The following is a 16,464-nucleotide window of genomic DNA, read 5'->3' on the forward strand; positions in this document are numbered from 1 at the left end:
TTCCCTACCAGGGTTATTCAAAACGATTTGCACTGCCGTTAAGTGTATAACAGCTTTATAGTTTTATATTGAGCTCCTTACTATAGCATCACGTTTAAAACAAACCGACCTTATCATAAGTCCATAAATGTCTTTCATGACAGAAATTTCGATAGTAATTGAATTGTTATCTGCATAATAGACCAGAAGAATATTTTGAACTACAATGTTACCAAAATTCAACATGTTTAAATTCTTGAATCATCTTTCATGTGCATTACCTTATTTTGTTAAAAGATGAGAACATTTGTCCAAATATGAAGATTCTCAAAACTTTAATCCAAACCTTGTCGACATCACTTTGTAGCGCAGTGTAATTTTTTACTGCCTAGATAATCATGTAAAAGTGATATCACATATATCAACATATTAGTAAGACTCAAACTTTTTCTGATTAAATTCGACCAATGGAAAACATTTGTTTATCACTTATACCAATTATATAGAGGTCTGTAGTAAAGTTGATATTGGAAACGTACATGTATGTATTAATAATTTATTTATCTTAATTCCTTTAGATACAAAAACTATCAGCGTGGTGTTATATGCTGTTGTCTTCCACCATTGCACAGAAAGTGTTCCTATTCCAAGCCGACCAGAATTGAGTGATCGCCTGAGACATCCCTGCTACAGCGAAGAAGCAATAGAATATGATATAGATGACCAATCTGAGGAAGATATATCACTGTCACGACAAGAGAGAAATGACATTCTTAGAATGGAAGTGTATGAAGCCGAACGAGTGGCAGACATGTTTATTTTGATGACAAGTAGAGACGCTTGTTCGAATTTGCGCTTTAATAGAACATTCTATCGAGCTAAATTAGTGCGATCACGACAGGTAAGTCTTTAAGTCAAGACTGTCAGTACGTGCAGTTTTATTTATTTAGTCATAAATTGTTTAGATATGTTTTGCCTTTTGTGTGTGTCTTTTCAAAATCTATATTTCTGATACATACCCCCACGACACTTACCAAAGAGGAAATCCTGGATAATCATAGGTCTGTTCTATGTTCCTTTATAATTTCAACCAAAGACAAACAACTGTATCTTCCAACACTGTAACGGATATCTAAACTACATAAATGTCTTTACAAACAACGGTATATTGCTGGGTCGTCCAAGTGCTCCAAGAAACCTCTTTCTAAATTATTAACATCTATTTTATCAGCAATCAAAGCCGGGCTTCAAGGTTATTGTTGGGTCTTCCAAGTGCTCCAATAAACCTCTTTCTAAATTATTAACATCTATTTTATCAGCAATCAAAGCCGGGCTTCAAGGTTATTGTAAAACTGAAACTGCCGATTCTAGAGGTGGCATAATCATATCTAGATACTAAAAAATTCCAAAGATCTTTTAGAGCACATATAAAATAAGAACCTTTCAGCTTGCAATGGTATTAAAACATTTGACTTTCCTATCTACACTTTACACAAGTATTCCCCATTCCAAACTAAAAGACAAATTGAAAGAGTTGGTATTGCTTTGTTTCATAAAAAAGAATGGCAAACGTAGATACAAGTATCTTGTCTCAGAGAGGAATAAATCCTACTTTGTAAAGAATCACTTTGATTCGAACAAAAAATTATCTCAAACTGACATTATTAAGATGCTTGATTTCTTGATTGACAACATATTGTTTACGTTTGCAGAACGTGTTTTTCATCAGACTATCGAAATTTCAATGAGAACCAATTGTGCCCTTCTTCTTGTCGACTTGCTTATTTATGATAACGAGGCTGACTTCATACAGGAACTTCTTAAGACGAAAGATAAGAAATTAGAAATATCTTTAAATTTTACTTTCCGCTATATACTAGTAGATCATGTTCTCTCACTAAATAATTTTAGTGACTATGTTGAACAAATCTATCCCATCGAGCTAGAGATAAAGGATACTACAGATACAGTTAAATCTGCCTCATATCTTAAATTACATCTAGAAATTGACAATTAGGGTCAGTTGAAAACAAAACTTTACGACAAAAGAGATGATTTCAGCGTCCCAATTGTAAACTTTCAATTTCTATGTAGCAACATTCCAGCAGAACCTGCATACGGAGTATATACCTCTCAATTGATACGATATTCACAGGCATGTATTTCCTATCATGATTTTCTTGATAGAGAGTTGCTGCTAACAAGGAAGTTCCAAGCGATGAAGTTGAAATCATCCATTCGTAAAATTTACGGACGCCTTCCCGAGTTAGTTGGCCGTTATGGAATAACCGTTTCACAGATGATATCGAATATGTTCCTTATGTCGTAATTACAATCCCCTTTCCTTTTCCCTAATGTGACCTTTTAAACAGGTTTGTAATAACATAAGCAACACGACGGTTGCCACATGTAGAGCAAGATCTGCCTATCCTTCCGGAGCATCTGAGATCACCCCCCGTTTTGGTGGGGTTCTTGTTGCTTAGTCTTTAGTTTTCTATGTTGTGTCCTGTGTACTTTTATTTGTCTGTTTGTCTTTTTTTCTTTTTTAGCCATGGCGTTGTCAGTTTATTTTCGATCTATGAATTTGACTGTCTCTTTGGTATCTTTTGCCCCTCCTATAGAATTCAAGAGCTTTTGAGTATAGAATCTGGTCTTCACAGCATTATATCAAAAATACAATCCTTTTTTTTCAGCGTATTTATAGTTGCAGAGGTTATCAGGCAATTATTCGCTTTAACTTGACATTGTTCGACTCGACAAAATCACAAAATAATACAACCGTAAGTATTTATAAAGTTTTAAGGAAGTTACAAAAATGTATAACATTGTATTATTTGAGATAAAACAATAAAGAAGGGTTCAGAAACTGTATAACTTTTCTGGAAATGCTGATATTATTTGAGAAAAGTAAACCAAAAGATATCCATATAATAGGCGTCATTTGAATGACATAATTCAAAAAAATTAGACCAAACGAAGGCTTTTGTGTCGGTTTTAATAATGAAAACATCTGTTTTATCCATATCGAAACAGATTCAAGCTTCTCAAGAAATATAAAAATGTTGTCATTTCAAAACATGTTTCAAAGATTGTAATTATGTTGACTGTATATATTCAAATTAATTTGAAATAAAAAAAAAAAATCAGAGATATACAAAATGTATAGACTGAACTTTAATGTTCCCATTGTGAAATTACCATTTATGTGTACAACCGGTCAAAAGCTCCTGCTGGGATAATCAAACAACCATTATTTGTTTGAGGGTTACTATACTTACAAGTTAGCTATCGCAGCAAGGGTTACCAGCGGCAAAGTTGAAGTGATCCAGTCAAAAGTTTTATGGACGCCATCATGAAATCATGGGTGATCGGTAAGGAATATTTGTGTAGAATGCATTTCCGTCTTTTTATCATTGGACTTTCGAATAAATTTAGATTTGCCCCTGGATATCACATATCTCTTTTTATACCATATGACGTTTTATCGACAGATGTAAAGATACTCTATTTAGATCTTTTAATATAGATATTTAATAAAAAGAGAGTAGAGTATAACAATTTGAAATGAGAAGGGGTTATCAAAGATACCAGGATTATAATTTAGTACGCCAGACGCGCGTTTCGTCTATATAAGACTCATCAGTGACGTTCATATCAAAATATTTATAAAGCCAAACAAGTACAAAGTTGAAGGGCATTGAGGATCCAAAATTCCAAAAAGTTGTGCCAAATACGGCTAAGGTAATCTATGCCTGAAATAAGAAAATCCTTAGTTTTTCGAAAAATTCTAAATTTGGTAAACAGAAAATTTATAAAAATGACCACATTATTGATATTCATGTCAACACCAGAGTGCTGACTACTGGGCTGGTGATACCCTCGGGGACGAAACGTCCAGTGTAATATATTCCTGAAACTATAATTCTATAAGTCTACTAGTATTTCATCGTAAGTGATAATCTTGCCGTGACGCAACTATATTTCCTTTTTACCAGTTTATTGGTTCAATCAATTGCTTAGGTTTTACAGGGGAAAGAGAAGTAATTCATGTAGTTTTTTATTTATTTTATTCGTGTTAGAGGCAAAGAATGGGATGTGTATATTTGTCACTGAGAACCAGGACATGTGTATCTGATCAATGTTGTAGTAATCAGTTTGATTTCTGCCGACAAAATAATACTTTAAATGCTTTATATCACACTTCTACTTTTTAAAAGAAGTTTTCTCCTTAAAAGAGGGACGAAAAATACCAGAGGAACAGTCAAACTCATAGATAGAAAATAAACTGACAACGCCACGGCTAAAAATAAAAAGACAAACACACAAATAATAGTACAGATGACACAACATAGAAAACTAAAGACTAAGCAACACGAACCCCATCAAAAACTAGGGGTGATCTCAGGTGCTCCGGAAGGGTAAGCAGATCCTGCTCCACATGTTACACCCGTCGTGTTGCTTATGCTATTACAAATCCGGTAAATAGCCTTATTCGGTAGGCCACATTCGTGAAAAGGAAAGGGTATTGTGGTTACAACATAAGGACATTACGACATTAAAATATTATTTCGGTGGCCCAGTAATCTAAGAAGTCCATCTAATGTATCAGTAGCCTGTCAATACTGAGGTTATGAGTTCTAAGTTATCAGGAATTATATTGAAACTAGGTAAATAAATGATAACAGCTGCTGTTCTGTGTTTTTTAGTGAGAAGTTTTGTCTATAATGCTGTCTTCTATTTGTTTTCTGGTGTTTGCCATAGAAATGCGAGGTTTGGCTAGCCACAAACCAGGTTCAACCCACCATTTTTCTTAAACTGTCCTGTGGCAAGTCAGGATAATGGCAGTTGTTATCTTATAGTTCGTGTCTGTGTGTGTTGCATTTTCGTTTGTTTTTATTCACTTCAATGTTTCTGTTGCTTTGTTGTTTTCCTATATAGTTGATTTGTTTCCGTCGGTTTTAGTTTATAACCCGGATTTTTTTTTGTCTCAATCGATTTATGACTTTCGAACAGCGTATTACTACTGTTGCTTTTATTTGCCATATTTGTTTTTCGTTTATTGCTTCTAGCATAAACCAGGGCGTTGGATTTTTCTTTTCAATTGTTTTAAAGTTTTCATTCAGGGGCTTTCTATTTCAGCTTACTATATGGTACGTACTTTCCCTTTCAACTATCTAATACCGTATAGTGACATATACTAGTTATTTACATCGCTGTCCTTTATACTGAAATGGATAGTTTTCTCATTGACCGTCATACAACATCATCTTATTCCTTATGATAAAGAAACAGCAACTAACCAATCCGACGTCTAACATTTAGACTCGGTGTTATTTGCTATTTGCACGTTCCAAGATGGATTGTTCAATGTTAATTATTATTCTTTTTGTCTTTAACCTTGTGGTATTAGATTATACCATCATGGACTATATTTTATTGTTCATGAAATATATAGTTTCATTTGTTCACGGTCTCATAAATTTGATTTTGTTTATATTTTCCTTGTTTTCTTGTCAAGTATAACTCTTTTAACCTTTTACATTGCCTTCTTTTTCTTAAGTCATCAATCTTTTTTCACAGGTCCTTCTGTAGTTATTATAATATTGCTAATATCATCCACAAATATTTACACTGACTTAACGTTTAATATTCATAGTCACCTATTGTTGCTCAGTATGTCTCTGCTAGTAAAAAACAATAAAAGTCAGTTAAATTTAAATGGCTTCGATTCCTGGTCTTCCAGTGGCGGATCCAAAGGGGGGGGGGTCCGGGAGTTGGAACCCCCCTTTTTTGGCCGATCAATGCATTTGAATGGGAGCATATAGTTGGAACCCCCTTTACTCTGTGTTGGGAACACCCCCCCCTTTAAAATGGCTGGATCCGCCACTGACATAAAGCATCTCTTCATTATTTATGCTAGCAATTTGTTGACAAATGAGTTGACTACATGATTTTATGATGGAGTGAATGTTTATCTGATTAATTGTTGATGACACGGAAGGTAGTTTTATGAAAATGTTGTCACATACTAAACATGTAACCTTAACCTACTTTTAAAATGTTACAACCATAAATCATAAATGTTTTAAACAAGTACTTACTTTTTAGAATAGGTTCACGCGAATAATTAGTTGTGCACTAACAAAGATTTGTTTACTTGTGTATAGAAATAATGGTCACCTGCATGCACTTCTGTCCAATATTAAATTCCATGCTAAAGAAAGGAATCATCCACTGGTTGTACCGTTAATATAATTACACAGCTATGTCTGGTCATTTTCAAAAAGTGTACACTTTGAATAATTTATGAAAAAAAATGAAAAATGCTATAATTGATTATTGTAGCCTTAAATAGCGGCTAACCAACATTAAGATTTCAAGTTGTTCAATGAGTTTTCACTTACATTGCCTATGTTAGACCTATAACTTTCATAAATCATTAGAAATAATACGGGCTATTAATAATAAATTGGTAGATGGCCTATACCAGATTTGACTGAATGTTTTGTTTTGAACGTTCTACAAATTAAGATTCGATTATCCAACTATTTTATTTTAGGGTGACAAGCTTAATGTGAACAAAATGTTCTTGTACCTAAATCATTATCCTAATTCGATAACTTATTTTTACCATACGAGTTACAGAAAACCAGGGGAATTGGTAGTTCATCAATGAGTTCAAATTATTTTTTTCTACCTTTTTACTGCGAGCGTTTAAGTATTGCTGTTTGGCATAATGAATGCGAATTCTCCCAAAATTACTGAAAATAAGTTGTTATTGTAATTGAATGGAAAACTTTGATTAACTATTACAGATGAACTGGAAGTGTTTGTTTTTATAAAAAAAAAAAACATTTAAGCAGTGCCCATGTACGTCTTTACCTAACACCTGAAGTCCTGTGGGAAGATATAGTTATCAAATATACCAGGCTTATAATTTGATACGCCAGGCGCGCGTTTCGTCTGCATAAGACTCGTCAGTGACGCTCAGATCAAAATAGTTAAAAAGTCAAACAAGTATAAAGTTGAGGACCTAAAATTCCAAAACATTGTGCAAAATACGGCTAAGGTAACCTAAGGGAAGTCAGCTGTTGTCAATTTTATATTCAATTTTATATATTTTTTTTTCTTTCTTTTCAGGACGTGATACTCAGTAATTATGCGAATAAAACCATACTAGCTATTTTGTTTATCGAAAATGAAATTCGGCTTGAAGAGGATGCTGCGTTTTCGGATATTCTACACCGAATTCGATACAAACTTTATAATATATTATGTGTATTGCATAGGAATGGAACAATTACAAATGAAGACATATTTCATCATAAAAATGTAAGAGATGGATACATCAATGGGATTCTCCAACACTCAAGAAATTACGAACGGAGTATTTTTATAATGGCTGCTATACAAAAAATGTTGCAAAGCTTTTATACAAGTCTGAAATGATTTTGAATTTTAATGACGTTAGTTTGTTTTGCTGTATGTATCATTAGCTGGTTAAACCAGTTACAAAATGAGTATTTATTTGTCCATAAGAAATTATTTAAGTTTTGAATACAAATGTCTTCGTCAATGTGTTTATATTGGCTTTCATTTTTTTTGTGGTTTGTTTTGTATTTGCGACTTTTTGTATTTCTTTTGTTCTTATAACGTGACTCTGTACTTTAAAAGATCCCGTCAGTATGATATTGTTCTATTATATGTCATTATGAATTACAATATACGTTGAACCACAAACGTCAAAACTATTCAATCGCGTAGTGGAATTAACTATTTTTGGACTCTTATCAATTCTATATATAACTTTTGGACTAGTTTAAATCTCGGTCTATTTCTTAAATTTATTCTTACATACTTTTGATTTTTTAACCCTGTATGCTAACATTCCCATGAAAATTTTAAAATTGTTTGTACGCACATTAAACGACAAATTTATGTGACGTATAAAATTTTCTGACGTCAGACACTCAATAAATGTGTTCGTAGATATTAGATGTTTTTGTGTTCTGTTAAATTGTTCCTTTTAAAATTGTTAAACGATGATGACTGATGTACCCATATTTTGACTATTATATTTATTGTGTCTGTTTATTTAACGCATCAATGTAAAAATATCGGAAATTGATGAGACTGTCATTAAAGTGAGAGGGTTAGCGCTATAGAACCAGGTTTAATCCACCATTTTCTACATTTGAAAATGCCTGTACCAAGTCAGGAATATGACAGTTTTTGTCCATTCGTTTTTGATGCGTTTTGTTATTTGATTTTGCCATGTGATTATGGACTTTCCCAATTGATCTTCCTCTAAGTTCAGTATTTTTGTGATTTTACTTTTTTCTTTGTGTATTTTGTTCAAAATATGTTTTAATGCCACTTTCAGCACTCACTCTTTTTGTTATTATATCAGCCAGTCTTTAATAGACGAGGAATCCCAGGAAGCCGAGGAAGCCGACCAAAACACCAAACTATTGCATGGCAACTGGCAATTTTAGTCAATTGTGATCGGAGTCAAACGCATCTGCCAATCGTTGGATTCCAACTCAAAATCTACGTGTTTACGGAGATCTCTGTAGATAAACTCTTTCGAAATTGCAGTGCATTTAAATTCTCGAAGTCTGTTTTATTGCTTTTTATAGACTTTTTTTGTCCTATCATCGAAAAAAGGTATTATTAAAAACTCGTGTATTGCTGTGGAAAATTCAAATAAAGGATAGAATATGTAACATGTACCACTTGCTGGTGGATAAAAACGCTTTGTTCTTAATAATGTACATATCTGGGGACCCAAAAATTTCTAAATTAAACTTTTTCCTTAAATGGACTGTTGGGGTAACATATCTGTAGGAATTAATTGACGAGAAAAAAATCATACTGTGGTGCACATCTTTTTTCGTCACGGCCATTTAAAAGTATCCCATTTGATGGATTTCCCACTTTTCATCAATGTATACCAATTTGTGTGCTATTAGAAAGAGAAAATTCACAGTTTCACAATTTAACGCTTTTTCATACCTTCACTAAAGATTAAGTGGACCAATCTGAATTTTAACTTTTTTTAAATATAGTAGGTCCGTGTTAATATTAGAATACTTTTATAAAACTATGCTGCTTTTTGGCGACAAATTGTCCATGCAAGCTCAATTTTGTCAATTTTGGGTCTTTTTTTCGTTGTCTTTTTTTTTAAACATATATTTTTAACATATTTGTTATAAATGATTTAAAAAATATATATCGCTGAATTTTGAAAAGAAAAAAAAATGATATGGGATGTACATATTTTATGTTTATATGACAAAACAGATATTAACTTATTTATTGTTAATGTGTTTGACTGGGTGTGATTACACTTGAATATTTTAACATAAATTAAAATTGTTATTTATATACCCAAATATCATTCTTAGCTAAAATTGAATGAAGTCGTCAAATCATGTTAAAAATCTATCATAACACAGGGAACATGTTTTGTAAATTGTCACATAGATACATGTACATAAAAGTATTCTTTAATATACTATAATGGACATTCAAAATAAAGAGCCAATCGGAAAAGATTTCCTCAATCTTATCTATTTTGTTGATAAGTTCCTTATGTATTAACATATTCTTAAACAGGGCAAAAAGGCAAGAAAAACTGTATCGAGCAAAATAAGCAAATTGACTTTCCGTGCGATTCTCGCGCGATCGATCACAGGTTTTAGTTTTTTGTGGTACTTGTGCATTGATCAATCTGTAAGAAGGAATTAAATTTATTTATCACCAATTGTATACCTAATTGCGCAGTACCGATTTAAGACATTATCTCCATCAGTAATTAACGCATGTAAATTAAACAATATATACTATAAAAGACATGTATTAAACATCAAATTTACCAAATTGTGAAAAAAGTAGTAAAATTACAAAGCAAAACACAGCTGCTAACGAATTTCTCAAAACGGGTTTGTGTCCTCAATGAGAAAATGTGTGTGTACTTGTTTATAAACTTTAATGATAATCCGGTGCCGAATCAAGTTACAACAAATATTTTTTAATAATGCCGAACATAAAAATATGCCAAGAAATTGTCTCCGTTGAAATTTTGCAAACATTCAATGGAGCAAATACATTGATGATTAATATTGACCATTTGGTATATGACCGTGTTATAAGACACGTCTATAAAGGTTATCAATTAATTTACTGAATGGAATCAAAATTTTTGAGTACTAATACTTTTTAGCGAGGATTAATTGGCACGGAATATTCTTCTGAAATTAAAGTTAATTAATAGATAAGTATCTTCGTATCACTGAACATGTGTCTATTCCTTTCACATCTGATCAATTTCTGCATATATACGGATTTGTAATTTCAGCTTTCCCATGGCCTAATATTTACAATCTAGTACAACTTGTTTCCCATTTGTTATTTACTTACGGTAAAACAGCTATTAGGAATATTAAACATTTGCATTTCTCATTATAAAGAACTTACTTGTCGCTTAAAATAAACTTTGTACACGTTATGCATAGACTTTGTACACGTTATGCATAGACTTTGTACACGTTATGCATAGACTTTGTACATACTATGCATAGACTTTGTACACACTATGCATAGACTTTGTACATACTATGCATAGACTTTGTACACACTATGCATAGACTTTGTACATACTATGCATAGACTTTGTACACGTCATGCATAGACTTTGTACACACTATGCATAGAGTTTGTGCACGTTATGCATTGACTTTTTGATTGAAATTTTACTATGGGGAATGCGAATTAATTTCTAAAAATTCTTAAAATAAATGCGCATTTTGCAAAACACTCATGTGGAATATATATGTGCCGCACTCTCTCGTTGTTCACTAACATGTTATACAAGCATAATGAAAATATGCCGTTCAACTTCACATCACAGGCCCATTGTGTTTCTGTAATACCTTTTAGGAAAATTTTGATAGCGAAAAACAAGCACATTTAAATTTAAAAAAATATGCTTCATTTACGAATAATTAATATATAAATAGTTATCACAAAAAGAAGAAATTGCACGATCAATGAAAGCGATAATGACAAAGTTTATTTTAAATACACGTTATAATATTTCTATTTGTTTACACAAAGCCCTCTTAATTAAGGGAACCAAAAATATTCATAACCAAAGTACATATTGAAATCCGTGAAGCAATATTAGAAAACTTGCATCTGCATTCATGAAATTTAAGGGCTGTTATATCTGGTCAGAAAAGACATTTTTAAATTTCCATCAGAAAAGGCAAAATTCAGATTGTCTGTCATAAATCTGACACAAATTGATAAGCATAAATTCTGTACAGGGATTGTTATTAAATTTCTCAGTTTACGAAAGTTCTCCAAAAACTACTTTATACATCGTTTCATGTTTTCCATAATAATTGTAAGCATGTTTTAAAAAGTTTTGACTAGTCACTATGTATTTGTAATGTTTGATAAATTTACCAGGTTCAACCCATAATCTATACACAAGAAAATGCCTGTTTCAAGTCAGGAATATGACAGTTTTATCTCTTCGTTTGATGTGTTTGAGCTTTTGATTTTGCCATTTGGTTAACTTTCCGGTTTGAATTTTCCTTTGTGTGATTTTACGTTTTACACGGATAACGGAGTGCATCTATTCTGTAATATCAACTTGCTTTTAATAACTTGATAGTATGTTTATACTTTCTGAATGCCGTTTATATAAGGCATTTCGACTTTTCAAATGACCCCGGAGTTCAGAACATGACAAAAAGTAAATTAAAACAGGGTAAATCCATATAAACCATTATCAATCATCGGAAAGAGTGAAAAACAACAATCATACTTCTGATCTGGAGCAGACATTTTCCGATAAAAGAGAGAAAAAAACATGGTTTGCATTATAGCTAGCTTAATCTGCCTCTTGTACCATCGAAATCTTCTTGAAAACTGGCATTCCTAGTCAATAACGATCGGAGTCAAACGCACAAGTCACAGGAGATACCAACTCACAAACAATTCGACCATCGAGGTCCCTAATAGAGATTGAAAGAAATATTGAAAAATGGTGTATAGTTAAATATATTAATGGGAAATATGCCGTACATCTTTATTATAAATTACATAATGTCTTACAAATAATGGAGCGATGATATACAACTAAATGTTTAAATTCTGATTAGAAATGATAATTTGCTTATATTTGATAACCATGTAATACATAAGGATGTTTTGTAGCAAAGGTATACTTTCCATGTGAGTCCTTGAAAACTTAACTTTTATTTTCCAAGTGAATAGAACTATGGATAAACTTTGAATGTGATCGTATTAAATGTAATGTTCTAAGTGTTGTTTGTATTAAGTTAAATCATAGAATTATCCTAGCATGTTATTATGGCTTGTTAGATTGATTCATGTGTTGTTTATAGTACCCACAAAGCAGCAACGCAATTCTTAAATTCTTTTCATTGCTCTAAAAAAAATTCTCGTCAAGGTATCGAATTAATAAAGGCAACACTATTTTACCGAGGTTCAAAGTTCAAAAATAGATTGAGAGAACACCAATCCGGGTTACAAACTAAAACCGAGGGTAACACATCAACTATAAGAGGAAAACAAACAAACAACAGGGACACTGACTTGAGAGAAACAACCGCTAACATACATAGAAACTAAATTTGTTATTCAGGACTTCGTGTATTGCTATACGTGTCTCTTCTGTCAATTTATTTGAGTATGTATGGTTACATTGTGAATATTGCAACATAAATTGAAATGATATTCAATATAACCAAAAGTAATACTTAGCTTTGATAAAAATACGAGGAATTGGATGAGGTATTCTCATATGAAAAATTATCATTATATAGTGAACACGTTTCGTAACTTGTCAGCCAGTCGACTGCTTATTTACAAACAAAAAAGGTATGTTGATGTAAGAGCCTACACAAACGCTCTACACTTATACACATCGGACATAGAAATTACCTTAATTGTCTAAATCAGAATCGAAATAATTGATGCAAGCTATACGTTATTGTAGTTTTAAGGGCATACGATACAGTTTTGATCCCGTATTCAAATTTCGATGAACATTTCCATATAGGCTATTTTTTATACCTGATTAAATCAAATATGTAATAAAAAATATACCTTCATGTGCTACTTTTTTTAGTAAAATGAGGTCGAAATTTCACATAAGGATTTGTGGATGTATTTTTCCTTTATACAAAAATACATAACTTTTAAGTTTTAAAAGATAAACACCAGCTGTTTTTATTAAATTATTTGTAATTTCTGTTTAATATAATTGGCCTATAAATTTATATATTTTATTTTTACAAATAACTCATATTTATCAAATTTTCATGAATGTAGAAAGAAACGTCATTTTCGCTGTACATTTATCAAATTAAAAAAAAAATCCATTATTTGTGTTTTCATGAAAATTGGTACAAATAATCTTCATACGTAATCAAACCAAATGTCATTTTAAAAAAGAGGGATCCATGAACTCGTTTAAAAGTTAATTCAGTTTGAATGATAAAAATCAATCGAAAATGTGTCTTTTCTCGACATGTCACAGTTTGACGTCGCGAAAATAACATTTTACGTTAACAACGTCATTACCTTCCCTGTAACTGTATAGTATGCCCTTAAAATGAGTCAGTATTATATTCGTGATTATTTTTTCCCGAGCGATAGCGAAAACTACGATTAAGTATAGCTTGCATCAACTATTTCTCAAGTATTTGAGCTATCTTTTATAAATACTTGGTTATTTGCGTTTTTTTGTTTATCTATCGATCTCGATCGGTCGATTAAGATGTTCACAAACTGTTCTCTTTTGAATACCTTCTGCCACCATAAATTTGAAATCGCAAAGAAGCACCGGTCAGTTGACAAATGGCAACATATTGGGAAGTGGAAAAGAAATTACAGTGTCTCCATTTTTCTTTATCTTTTTGATTTGTTTGACTTATTTCACCACTAATTGTTTTTTGTTTTTCTTTGTTTTTTTATATTTAAATTATTTAAGTAATAGTACAGATAAATATTGAGAATCAGAAATCGAACTGCACACTTTGTACTTGGAAAGTATGAAAGGGAAACAGAAATAGATTTCTTATGTTAAATAATACAGGATCTCAGAATAATTTCATTAGACAAATTTATAAAAAAAAAAAAAAACTACACTATTTTATTTGTGCAAAAGCCAATTAGTTGATCAGATAACACAATAAAGAAGATAACTCTTTCTTGAAGCTGATTATGAGCAAATGAGATTGTGTAATCGAAGGTCATACAACAATATATGACCTGGTTACTTGTAACAATTCAAACCATTAATAAACAACGTGACATCCTGAACACTGTTCATGTTCACAAAAATAAAAAGAAGTAGAGGGATGAAGAAAATAATCCCGAGTAAAACAATCTATTCCGAAATAGATTTCTCTAAACTAATTTCTTTAATCTCTGAATACAATAATAATGCATAAACACAACAAAAAAGATATCTAGAACAATTACTGTCCTGAACAATATGAGGTATCCGCACAATGCACCGATTCTATAAAAGCAACAACTACGTGTCAATATAACAGAGAATAGCAAAGAACTACATTCAATTTCAAGTTTACCAAAAAAGAAAGAAAGCAGTCGAAGCAAAACAAAACCACTAACGATATGTCTGAAATATCTTATTTCAAAAGTGTTTTTTTTTACCTCAATGAGATAATTTTGTGTAAGCTGGTTCTCGACTTACTTTTATACTTCATTCATAGTTTGAGTGTAGTGTAAATACAAGCAGATTCCAGTATAATTTTGCGTGTACTTGTTTCAAAAATAGACCGGTACCGAATCAAGGGACAACGACCTGAAATGGATTATTAAAAATGCAGGCCATAAAAAGGAAAGTCTTCTCAAATAAAATTAATTATTAAATATAAATCTTCCAAATCGTGTCAGAAAATCTTGTCTACTTCTTTAATGTCTAATTAATTTCCTCGTACATGCGGATTTGTAATTAAAGTTTTTCCATGGCCTACATATTTACAATCAAGAACAATTGGTATTCCCTTGTTATTTTCTTCAGGTAAAACACCTATACTGAACATTAACAATTTGCATTTATTGGAGTCACTATCAGGAACTTACTTAATCGTTCAAATTTGTTTTGTACACTTTATGCAAAGATTTTTTCAATAAAATGGTACTGAGGGTAAAGCTAACTAGTTTCTAATTTCTGAACAAATGTGTATAATTTAGCAACATATGAAGTATATTTGCAGCGTTCCTGCGTTGACTAGTGTGTTATATGTGCGTAGAATGATGTCGATTCAAGTGAGCATGATATTATAAGTTATTTCGTTCACTACTGACCCTCTACTAATCCATAGAGGGTTAGGTAATCCCTAGGGTGAGGCCCAAGTCCGAATTGCAGATGAATTTTACTCAACCTCTATTGTTCGTTAGTGGGTTAGAAGTGAAGCGTTTAACGAAGTTTTATAATACACTGGACTTTTCCTGTCGCGTTTTGTAGAAAAATATGAAATAAAAAAACATCTATGTATCATGAACAGTAGACCTGACGTCATGAATATCCTATAAAATCTACTACCCACATAAGGATCCACAAGGGGTCAACACACGAATGCATTAAATCAATCACAGCGTCATCATTTTCTGGCAGGGCGTATAGATGTTTTGTTTTCCTAGAATAACGTTTTATAAAATTTGATAGGGCAAAACGCCCAGCTGTGAATACAAAATGAATGATATTATAAAAATCATTAAAAATTACCCCGTTTAATATTTAAGTTCAAGAATTTTAAATCTTAGTTAGAGTTCAACTGCAAAATTCGTAAAACTGGAATTCAAAATCTAAATGTTGCGTTTGATAAAAATGCTAATCGTATTTTGCTGAACTTGCATCGTCAATAAAAGCAGCAACGACCAGATTGTTTATCAAATATGGGTTGTTGTCTCTTTTACAAATTCCTCATTTCCATTATCAATTTTATGATCAAAATGTGTATGATCAAATATAACAGGGATCATTTCTCTCAATGACACAAAAATGCATTATGAAATCATTAAGTAAAATAATGCATTTATGAAACTTTAGGGCTGTTATATCTCGTTAAAAAAACGCCCTTTGTAAATTCCGGTACCCTATCAAAAAGTAAAAACACAAAAATACTGAACTCCGAGGAAAATTCAAAAAGGAAAATCCAAAATCAAAAGGCAAAATCAAAAGTCCAAACACATCAAACGAATGGATAACAACTGTCATATTCCTGACTTGGTACAGGCATTCTCTAATGTAGAAAATGGTGGATTGAACCTGATTTTATAGCTAGCTAAACCTCTCACTTGTATGACAGTCGTATCAAATTCCATTACATTGTCAACGATGCATGAACAAAACAAACATACTCAAAGAGTAAAAAATGTCAAAAATAGGGGTACAGCAGTCAACATTGTGTTATC

At 31.9% G+C, this 16,464-nt stretch overlaps 1 long non-coding RNA gene across 1 annotated transcript; it reads left to right on the forward strand.

Annotated features, from left to right (window-relative positions):
• Positions 1-561: 561 nt before the first annotated feature.
• Positions 562-7,380, forward strand: LOC143070787 (uncharacterized). The gene is made up of 3 exons (XR_012976704.1): positions 562-880; positions 2,673-2,759; positions 7,120-7,380. It is a non-coding gene; the product is annotated as an uncharacterized LOC143070787 (long non-coding RNA).
• The last annotated feature ends 9,084 nt before the right edge of the window (positions 7,381-16,464 follow it).

This window comes from Mytilus galloprovincialis, chromosome 4, assembly GCF_965363235.1.
Source record: "Mytilus galloprovincialis chromosome 4, xbMytGall1.hap1.1, whole genome shotgun sequence".
Lineage (NCBI taxonomy): Eukaryota > Metazoa > Mollusca > Bivalvia > Mytilida > Mytilidae > Mytilus > Mytilus galloprovincialis.